The 10,000-nt window shown below is 37.4% G+C and overlaps 2 protein-coding genes and 1 long non-coding RNA gene across 10 annotated transcripts in view; 1 reads left to right on the top strand and 2 right to left on the bottom strand.

The window, feature by feature from the left end:
- Positions 1 to 875, bottom strand: part of LOC138048856 (uncharacterized) — a 1,254-nt gene extending 379 nt beyond the window's left edge. Inside the window, exon 1 of the long non-coding RNA XR_011132225.1 lies at positions 792 to 875. This is a non-coding gene — a long non-coding RNA (uncharacterized lncRNA). The remainder of the gene's footprint in view (positions 1 to 791) is intronic.
- Positions 1 to 10,000, bottom strand: part of LOC138049805 (doublesex and mab-3 related transcription factor 3, truncated-like) — a 199,411-nt gene that overhangs the window by 31,112 nt on the left and 158,299 nt on the right. The window contains exon 1 of one of the 2 annotated variants that reach the window (XM_068896247.1): positions 4,644 to 4,831. The exons of the other annotated variant lie outside the window; for it this stretch is intronic. The gene's annotated coding sequence lies outside the window, so the exon portion shown is untranslated. Of the gene's footprint in view, positions 1 to 4,643; positions 4,832 to 10,000 lie in introns of those variants that run through there. 2 annotated transcript variants of the gene reach the window in all.
- Positions 1 to 10,000, top strand: part of LOC138049803 (doublesex and mab-3 related transcription factor 3, truncated-like) — a 66,478-nt gene that overhangs the window by 14,775 nt on the left and 41,703 nt on the right. For 2 of the 7 annotated variants that reach the window (XM_068896244.1, XM_068896238.1), the window contains exon 1: positions 8,137 to 8,319. The exons of the other annotated variants lie outside the window; for them this stretch is intronic. The gene's annotated coding sequence lies outside the window, so the exon portion shown is untranslated. Of the gene's footprint in view, positions 1 to 8,136; positions 8,320 to 10,000 lie in introns of those variants that run through there. 7 annotated transcript variants of the gene reach the window in all.

Below are 10,000 nucleotides of genomic sequence, written 5' to 3'. Positions count from 1 at the left end.
AGTTACGTAGATCATGTACCCAATTCCAGACTCTCTTGTGATTTCTGTCTAATTTATTCGTTCACTCAAACGCCAAAAATGACATAAATTGAAATGTTCTTGTGTTTGTAGGCAACATGAAATTGCTTCGTAATGCTGCCGCGATTTCCCAAAGGCATGCATCACGCGAAAATGGAATTCAGTCACATTCAGCGTTTTTATTAGCGAAAAACGAGTTCCAAATTGCTAGAGGACACGTAAGGTGTCACTTGATACTCAGTTGCTACAATCTTGGACAGATTAAATGGAACATTGAGACCACCCCTCCCCCAAAATCAATGATGAGAAAATGGCGCGTTTTGGCCTTCACATGGCTTCATCCTTGATTTGGGGGAGAGGGGGCATTTCTGTTCCATTTTATTCAGTCCAAGATTGCAATCTTGGACAGATTAAATGGAACATTGAGACCACCCCTCCCCCCAAAATCAATGATGAGAAAATGGCGCGTTTTGGCCTTCACATGGCTTCATCCTTGATTTGGGGGAGAGGGGGCATTTCTGTTCCATTTTATTCTGTCCAAGATTGTAGCATTTGGAAGATGTTAACGTTAATGCGTGACAGAATAGGAATCCTACTTGGCGAGTTGAAAGGCCGCAGTCCAAAATGTTATCTATGCATTCAAAAGTTAATGGCAAGTGCACACCAGTAAAATGTGTATCTAGTTGCTATTGAAAAAGAAGGTCCATTGAAAATTTCTCAAACACACTAGTAGGTCAGAAATGAGTCGCATGACTTTACAGACCACGTAATACCTCTTTGCAAAAGGCTGCGGTGGTAGCAGCCAATGGATAACATCTTTGGTAGAATCGTGCTCCAAAATCAGAGATTTATCAAGTGAGCTTGATGGCTTTGCCTTGACAATTTTTGAATATATATTTTTTGTCTATGCATTGATTATCCTACTTATTGCCCGACTCTTCAGATAATTATGCACAGACTCCAGTCTTGTGATTCGCTGTTAAAGAAGACATTCAAAATGAAAATTGCTTTAACACAAGACAAAGTGGCGCCAACATTATGTGGAATCCAAATCATTAGCGAGTTAATTTGAAGGGTTATAACCCGATGACGAGCGTTAATGAATTTTCTTTTATTCTGCATGAACAGTTAATGAGCTCTTCAGTGAAAAAGACTGACCTGTTAAATGATGTCTCGATATTGTTCAGTGATATATTTCTCTTTATGAAATTCGTCATGAAGACCGTAACAGTCAATGTTGCCCTTTTGTTGGTTTATACACAATTTATCCGGCTTGTTGGTCAATTATACCACTGACATTCCATTTATTTTATGCTGACTTCCTCGTTGTCTTGAGGACGTAAGTTCCACTGAGTTGCCGACAAGTTGACTTGTTGGTAGTGATAGAGCAATGAACTCCTAGCGAAGGTGTCATCGGATCGAATCTTCTCAGTTAAAGTCTGGGTGTCCCTGCATCTAAATATCTCAGTACTACTGATAATATCTAAAGTATTACTGAATAAGCTTCCTATGTTTTAAATGTTACACTCAGATTTGTTTTTCGAGATGTTATTTCATCTTCTTTCCCCTAGTTGAACTGAGCGAACAAAGCATTCTTACGTTGAAGATTCTTTAAAAGAAGGAAATTCTGAAGCGTTGCCTTGTTTGAAAAACTAACGCGCAGATCGCGTTCCTGTTGTGCTTTTTGAGGCGGATAAGAAAGCAATAACAGTGAAAACTCATTTTAAAAAAAATGTAGAATTCGTTCTCTACTTCTATTTCCTTTTCTGTGCACAGAAAAATGTTTGCATTTTTACATTTTTATAGCGCAATTGGTTTCAATGACTTATCCACTGGATAGTGTTGCTGCAACGTTTTGGTCTGCGGGCGAAATCCGAAAGTGTGACCATTCAGAGAAAGGCATGCAGTATTTTTCTATAGTGCTGCTTGTTATGCTGTACAAGGTGGTTCTAATTGTTGAGTCTACAATGTTTTTGATGACACTCAAGTCTTAACATTACAATAGACATATGTCACATGACGTTACTGCTTATTGGCATAAGCTATAACTTCATGTGACATATGTTTATTGTTTTTTGCAAAATGGTCCTAGTCTTAATTTTATCATTCAGTAAAAAGTCGTCTGATATTGCATTTAAATGGTGCACTTTGCCTTTTTTGCCAATAGCCCCTCCATTTAATTGAATGTCAGAAGTTATTTTTAAGACTGCCTGAAGCAATAGATTGATCAAGGAAATATATTTTATTTTAAGAAAGAATATAGCGCCTATTGTTTGCTGCCGGCATGACCGCACATATATTTTGTAATTATCAAGTATTGCATTTAAAGTATCAAGACACGCTAAAGAAAACAATGCCAGCTCGTTCTTCTTACTGAAAAGAACTCACGAACAAAACATTTTTGTGGTCACGTATTGACGTGCTCTAAAGAGACTTAAAAATTTGGTGTTCAGAAATAGTACAATCTTCTCGAGGGATCACTGTAGGTCACTGTAGAACTCATAGGCGTAACGTTTGGGAAAAAAAACCGATTCAAAACGAAAATTCCCTCGAATTTTTTTTTATAGTTTCGAAAAGCGGGATTTCAAACCCCATTTCTTTGATCTCTCTTTCATGAATCGAAGGTGAAAGGTATTCGTGATGTTCGCCTATCACGGAAATGAAAAAATTGACTTCTACATCTCCATAACACTGAGAAATAATTTTTAATCAAGCTTTTTAAACTGCTGTTGGTTTTTCAAGCAAAAATTTGACGATTTCCAACGAAATGCCCATGAATTAGAATTTAGTTTGAAAGTCTTAAAAATAACGAGCATGTTAGAGAATGATCAACAGTGCGTTAATAAATTGTGTAACAAACGGATCTGAGAAAGGCGTTGCCTTACAGTAACAATGGCTCAAGCTGGTTCAAAATTTCAACCTGTTTAGCAATATCACCTTATAATACGACTGAGCAGTTTGTAGGGAAGGCTTCCAAATTTCGTCTCCGTCACATTAAAAGCAACCCTGATCGATGGTATGGACTCTACAAAGTTCAAGATTCAGCATCAAATATGTCGTCAGTAGGCTTGTTTTTGCTTTTATGGGAATGGACATGGGCAGGTAGATGGGCGAAAATATTCGAAACATCACATTAAATGCCAAAAAAAAAAATCGGACCCTTTTAAGTAAATAGGCTCCTGAATATCGACTTTCGTATGGTATGAAAACCATTCCTCAATAATAGATTAATCAATTGCCGGACACGAATAAATTACATTGCTAACAATGGCTTCTAGTTAGATGTTCCCTGTAGTAGTTCACGACAAGATGTGTATAAATTCCCAAACTTTCGATCCCCGAGGAACTTCAAAAGTGTGAACAACGTGTTAAAAACTGGTGGACCATGTGAGAGTTCTCTTTCACCTCGCCGCGGCATCACGCGCGTGTTTGCATATGCCTTATATTGGTTCACAAAAACGGACGATTTTTTTTTACATTGAACTGGCTCACGCAAATGAATTTTCGCCTTGAATTTCAATGCAACTGCCACAGATGAAACGCATCCAAGAAACCTACGACAAATATTCAAAGAGAATTTCCTATGACATAACACAGAAGATGTTCTGATTGTTTTGAAATTTCAATTAGCGTTAAAGGGTGTTTCTTGTTGCATAACAGCAATTCATACTTATATCCTTGGAGACTTTCTTTGACCAGATGCAAGAAAACAAGTCATTTTAACAGACTGAAGCTGCTCTGCTAGAACTCTTAACCTCAAATTGCCACCCGCAAATTTCACTTGAATAGCGTGTGAGCTTGTACTTCGTCTTACAAAACAATCTGCTTTGTTGGGGTTGAAAACTGCCAGCTTTTTGCGAAAGTTCATTAAATAAAAGCAAAAGATGCCACCACAGTTGGCTCCCGCTTAATCCTGTTTACGATGTTACAATGACTTCATTCAAGATACGTGAATAGTTACCGATATAGCACGAATTTGTAACGGAACAAGTCCAGTGACTGGTAACTTGATTTACATTTTAAGCACCTCAGTTCACTCGTTAACAAAACTTTTGTTGTTAAATATCTTTAATTTTTTAGTTTAGTCTCAAAACGCTTATCTCACGTTTGTTCTAAAAAGTTACTTCCTCATTTGGAAAATTATCAAGTACTTATTTCCCCTCTAGCTAAGACCTCGCTTACGGGTGCTGACTTGTTAGCAAAGGCCGGACAATGTAAGCAAATTACATTTGAACGGATTTAGAAAATTCTAGACGACGATTAAGCAATTCTTCCTGTGAACGAGCCCTGCTTATTAACTTGTTTCAAAGAAACCGTAACTGTTTCGAAGACAATCTTAAGAGGCAAGTCAGCAAAAAAACTTTGTAAATATGTACTTTATACTAAATCACATAATATTTGATTACAAGATAAGGGCACGTGAAGGGCTATATGTATAGTTCACGGAACGGAAAATTGTGCCCTCCGCCAAGAGGTGTTTACCTTTTGGCTATTTCTGTTGACTATATCTCAAAAACCACAGTGATTGAGATTCAACCTTTTCAAAGGATGAAAGGAGGATCGAAGAATTAACGCACTTCATAAATCATAACAGAATTTGTTAGTACGTCGCTACCCAAACCCACCTGAAATTTCCAATATTGTGTTCTGTGTTCGGAACTCAGCTTCTGGGACAAATGTGTGGCTTTCCCAGCTCGTTAAGTCGCCAAGGATTGCTGTTTCGAACCAACCAACTTATCAACGCGTTTTCGAAACTTGAAATGTTGATCTATCGCTTCTAAGGTGGTTAACAAAACGGCCGACAATTACATTGTATTAGAGGATATCATTGTTTCTAAAGCTGGCGTCACACCTTTTGTATACAATACAAACAGCCTTTCGTACTAGTTAATGTATTCGAACTTTTCATGACCAGTACTAACCGCATAAATTTTAAAGCACGCGATATTAGAAGAATCTGGAGTAACAAATAATGCAAGTTGTCTTGTTGAAACGCGAACAAACATCGCTCAGAGCCAGTTTGGCTTTAGTGTAAAAGCGCGCGAAAATTACATTTTCATTTTTAAGCTGGTGGGACAAGCAAGCTGTTTACATATTTTAGATGATTCGGTCTTTTTATTAAAAACATGAGCCACAGTCCGCTATTTTATAGAATGTCCCTCTTAATTGAAACGAGAAACAGAGTTTGACTTCATTGTCCTAAGTAAGTGTCGATCGCAAAATAATCAATTAAAAAATGTTGAAAACAGCGTTTGTAGACGCGCATGTTACATCTTCGAATCATCAAGTCTCCGCTGAGTTTGGTGAATCAGGCAAAACCCATTTGGGGTTGGCGATGAGTCCTTCAAGACATGAAATAAAAGGGGCTTGAACAGAAAAATGCATTTTATGTGATAAAAATACTTGGAATCGTTATGCAAAACTGTAAAATGAAATGGTCTTAAAATATATTCGACTGACATGGAACTCTTTCAATTCTTTGAATAATTAACTTAAATTTAGTGTAGCCATTAACTAAAAGACATTAATAAGCAGTATTTTGTTTTTCAATTCATTTTTCGACATTAAACTTGGAGGTTCCTGTTTCTGGATTTCAATTTTAGACTTGCTAATCATCTGACGTTCGAGGAATGAATCGAAAAATGAACATGTTCGCTCAGTGACAAATTATTGTTAACAAGTACTATTTTTGAAGAGGAGAAGCCACCGAACCGTAAGGATATTTTCATTGCAAATTAGTAAACACTTTTGGAGTAATGTCTTAGTTTACGCATTTTGGCACAATTGATGTGTATTTTTAAAACTGAACTTTGATACTTTGTGGCTTATCATGCCTTTTTCCTTCAACAAGGACTTTTTTCACGTTCAGGCTAAGGTTAGTTAACACCAATGAGTAAATAACTTTACGATGGTTACTAAGATTGTTTATTGAACTCACAAGAGATTTATCTTTTTAATTGCAATCAGTGGATGAGTATAAACCAAAGGGTACGTGAGTCTATTGTCATTTCCACTGGATTGTCGGAAATTGGCATTAAAAAAGCGATTGCCTTTATTTCCTGCAATTTTCAGTAGCATAGTACAGTTACAGAAACCTTAAAACAATTGCCCGAATTCTCGATGATCAGTAAGGTGGCTACGTTTTCCTCAAAGAAAGTCTTTTTGAACCAGGAATCGTCCCTAAATATTACAAAAATTCCAGAACGCGCCGTTACGCTCCACGACAAAAAAAAGAAGTGATTAATGAGTGGCAGTCTTTGTGTATGTGCTTCAGGGCTTTCCGCGTTTTTGCTTCGCTTTTCAAAATCATCAGGCCATGTGAAGTTTTCTTCGAAAGTTACAATTAATAAGGGCCGACAATGTTCAAAACTCTCTTGATAGTTAATACAATGGATTTCAATGATAATAACTAACTTGAAAGAAACCTATTCTGATTACTCAGTGTAGTGTAAAAGCTTTCGTGAGGATAGGTGGATGACGAATGGGTCGAGGGCAGACATGGGCGATACAGTTCTCCACGCAAAATTGAAAAACCAAACATTAACCGCAAAATGATACTAATACTTTGAGCTCCAGAACGGAAACCTTATAATCTTTCATTATCTAAAATATGATCGTAACAATGTTAGAAGTGTTCTGCTTGATATCGGTGATAGACTCGTGATTCGAGTGAACTTGAACTTTTGTCTAATTAAGTCATGCAAATAAATATTTTTCGACTCCCTTCTTTTAAATCCTTTGTCCACAATGCTTTGAATACCTGAAGCCCACTCTTAAGAAATTTTTGATGGAAGCTGATTTTATTTATATTTGCATCTTAAAAAGGGAATTGGGAACGTGATGATTCCAGACTTATAAAACCTGGGAATAGTTTCAAAGGACCCGATGGTCGTCATTGAGTCTTTTGTGGGAACGCGTCAGTACAGTTCAAGTGGTTTGGCAAAATGTTTCATACAACGCGCTACAACACAAAGGAATGAGATCTGCTAATAACTAGCCATCGCTTGAAAGGATTAAACTACGAATTAAACACGCAATATTAGCGGTATAAAAATTACCACAGACTTATTTTCACAAGAGGTAAATTTCTTGAGACAACAAAACAAGGCTCTTAATCGTTTCATCAACGTAAACGCAAAGTGAAATAAAGAGAAGTTACCAGCAGATTTTAGCACTATGTATTCCAGAGGTTTGGGTTGACTCTTTGTGTTTTTATTATATTATAGTTGTCAATAGTAAGGATACCAAAAATGGACTAGTGCAATGACAAGACCTCGAATCATGACCCTTCTTCAAGTATCATGTAAATCTAACCTTCAAGGAATTTTGCTTTCAATAAAAGTTAGAGCCAGATTTTGCGAAAAAAAAGTTAAGTTTTGAACCCTTGGCGTCAGTAGTACGACCGCAAAACCATAAATTCAGTACTCAGCGTTTAAAGTTGAAATCTTTACAAATAGCGCCTTGTTAGAAAGAGTCTTGCCTTTTCCACACAATTACATGACCTCCGCCCAATATGCCGTCGTTAAGGCTAATTTTTAGCCTATTGATTCACAAATTCCCAATTGCATATGAATCAGTGTCGTCAGCCAGTTCGACTCTTTCAAATGACTCGGGCCATTGTCCTTTGTTTTGAACAAATCAGGCATGTCCAAAAAGAAGAATCATAAAAAAAATGTTCCAAGTGAAATGTAGTTTTAGTAGTCTATGGATTTGTTAGCCTATAAACTTGCATAAGGCATGATCATACAAATAAGGGCATAGGTACTTATTCTCTCGTATTATACATGCTCAAGTTAGTCCCAATTTTTCAGCCTTACAATGTGTGCTTGAAGTACCAAAGAAGGAACATGTTATCGAAGAATCCAGAATTAAAATAACTTGAGGCTCCTATCGTGCAGTTTGCGACGTTATTCACACTAAACCACTAACAAAATGTCAGGTATGATCATTCCGCAAGTAAAACTTGCCATGGCGCAGTTTCCCTTCGGGGCTTTTCTTTGAGAAAACTGTACTGATCGATGTGAGGTTAATTGGCGGAACAGTCTGCCATGGCACACAATTAATTTATCTGTATGCCAAATAGTAGTTATAATTATTATGCTGGCTAAGTTTTGAATCAATGTCTGTCTTACGTAACACAGAAGGCGCTTTAACAACAGTTGGATTAAGCCGACTTGCTAAAGCAGTGAGTTGAACAGCATCAGTAGTATTGCCACTTGTTTCAGTATATCATCAGCGCTGAATTTAGTCAATTCTGTTCAACATAATTGACCGCAAATTGAAGCGTTTCAACGACATAAGGTAAGTTACAGAAAAGTGGTCCACTTTTACATGTCAATGCACACCCGCGTGTTTTTTTAGTTGATATCAGGTATAAAAGGAGTAAAACCGCTCTTTCGTCAGCGGCACCTGTTCAGAGGGTTTGTATCGGTAATTTGGAGTAATAAGTACTGCTCTGTACGCGTCAATTGTAAGCTGCACTGAGACTCCATTCGTAGACAATAAAATACTAGATATTTAACCCAACAGTGGCTTCGTAAAATCGTACTGCAAGATCCCTCTTTATTACTCCCGTCGTTATAAATGCCTTAACACAACAGGATCTTCGGAAGATCGACCCGTTGATATCTCCTATTGCCTCAAACTTGCAACATCGAAAATAGGTTCTTGGAAGCAGAAAGCAAAAGGCCTGGTTGAATCTAGTGGAAATCTAGGACACAGACACAACGCACACAGAAAGAAAACACGCACTGCTCGATTCGTTCCCATCGTCACACTCACTGGCAGGTTCAGTCCTAGAGTCATCTTAAGGTGCCTCTCTGATCACAAAAGATCAAAGAAAGAGAGGTGGTTTTCCACTAATCATAAATGCATCGCCATGGTAACTTTAAGTAACCACGGCTGAGGTCATACGTTTACTCAGATATTAGATCTTAAATGCTGCAAGCGGCAAACTTGCTTTACATGATAATATTGTACCATACATTTTGACTTTTGTCACGAAGGAAAATAGAGCTTGGTAATTCTGTTATAATGTAAGTTACGCCCATTGAGACAAGTTTACCTTTTCTGACTCTTGTCAGTCTAGAGAAACTGTGTTAACAAAACGAAGATATAGCCGGGCACCGTCGATAGATGATAGCTTGACCAAGTGCGAACTTGGCGTAGAGTGTTTAAAGTGATCCCAAAATGTCAATGTTAGATTCCACCGTGATGGCCATGGGATACAGTTCACTAAACAGCAACAATGACAATCAGTGCTTATACTGAAAGTTCCTCCTGAAAATGTTACCGTAACCTTAAGGTTTCCTTTGATGGTCGAAATCCATATGGACTTTGGAGAGCATGACAACTTATAGTGAAGGAAATAAAAGGGATTTTCAGTTAAATCCCTATTCGAAGTAGACTACAACTACTATGAAAATGATCCAAGGAGGTTATGACATTCTTGAAGCCTTAATGAGTGATGAAACGTTTTGGAACTTTCATTTCTTTGCGTTGCTGATGGGTACTGTGACTTCTTTGCTTAGAGAAGAAAATCGCTTCGAATTCTCTGGTCGAAAATGCTAGCGTTGAGATCAATATAGCATTAAATAACAACAACAACAACAATGGCTTAAGCATTGAATGAAACAGTGACACAGCATCCTTTAATAACTTAACTATCCCTTTGGCCGAAAGAGTCATCTTTATTTGCAGTGCACGACAATTGGTTTAAAAAGTTCACCTTGCCACAAAGAGTAAAAGTAACAGTACAATTAAGTTCAAGTTACAATTTAGAGTTGTCTTCTCTATAAATTGGTCCAAGGTGTTAACAATAAAGCACACGTGCTTGATACATTCAGAACAAAAAAAGAACTTCAAAAACTTTGAAAGAACTTTCATCCAACTCACTTTCTCGCACGCACACAGTTATCCGATTAAACTTTGCGATCTTTTTGGTCTTTGATAGGGAGGCCATCGTCTTGAGTATTTCGACCCG

This window comes from Montipora capricornis, chromosome 5 (assembly GCF_036669925.1).
Source record: "Montipora capricornis isolate CH-2021 chromosome 5, ASM3666992v2, whole genome shotgun sequence".
Classification (NCBI taxonomy): domain Eukaryota; kingdom Metazoa; phylum Cnidaria; class Anthozoa; order Scleractinia; family Acroporidae; genus Montipora; species Montipora capricornis.
Note: the sequence above shows the minus strand (reverse complement) of the source record. Positions and strands in the feature narration are given on the sequence as shown.